The sequence below is a fragment of the Macaca fascicularis genome, chromosome 14, assembly GCF_037993035.2.
Source record: "Macaca fascicularis isolate 582-1 chromosome 14, T2T-MFA8v1.1".
NCBI lineage: Eukaryota > Metazoa > Chordata > Mammalia > Primates > Cercopithecidae > Macaca > Macaca fascicularis.
In genome coordinates, this window is record NC_088388.1 from 55,420,729 (window position 1) to 55,421,321 (window position 593).

At 41.3% G+C, this 593-nt stretch overlaps 1 non-coding gene across 1 annotated transcript; it reads left to right on the top strand.

Moving 5' to 3' along the window:
- Window positions 1-223: 223 nt before the first annotated feature.
- LOC123568951 (U6atac minor spliceosomal RNA) lies at window positions 224-348 on the top strand. The gene has a single exon (XR_006692502.1). It is a non-coding gene; the product is annotated as a U6atac minor spliceosomal RNA (small nuclear RNA).
- Window positions 349-593: the final 245 nt, after the last annotated feature.

Sequence of the window (593 nt, forward strand, 5' to 3'; positions counted from 1 at the left end):
AATAACATTGTATTGCATACTGGAAATTTGCTAAGAGAGTGAATTTTAGGCTCTCTCACCAAAAAAAGAAAGAAAGGTAACTATGTGAGATAATGGATATGTCAATTTCCTCGGCCATAGTAACTGCTTCGGCTACTGATAGAAAGAAGCTACTGATAGTTGCACAGCAAGTTCCTGCCTATGTACATTATGCATACAAATGTACATTAAAACATCATGTTGCATGTTTTAAGAAAGGAGGGAAAGTCAGCACTCCTCTTGACAATGACAGAAAAGGCCCTGCAGCCTGACAACATGCATACAGTTAAGGTATCGCCACCTACTTCAAGGCATCAACTACTTCCACTAACCATCCTTTTTAAAAACGCAAAAGGTTTGCTTTGGGGGAGCTTCCTGGTAGCTGAACACCTGGAGGCTCCTGGAAGGTGGTGCATCCAGAGAGGGCATGGAGCCCCTCCCTCTTCACACATCTCTTGCCCTAGGCATCTGTTCCATCCATCTGGCTGTTGTTCATCTGCATTCTTTGTAATATCCTTTATAGTAAATTGGTAAACTTTTTTTAAAATTATGTCCTTCACTGGCTCCTTTGTAAA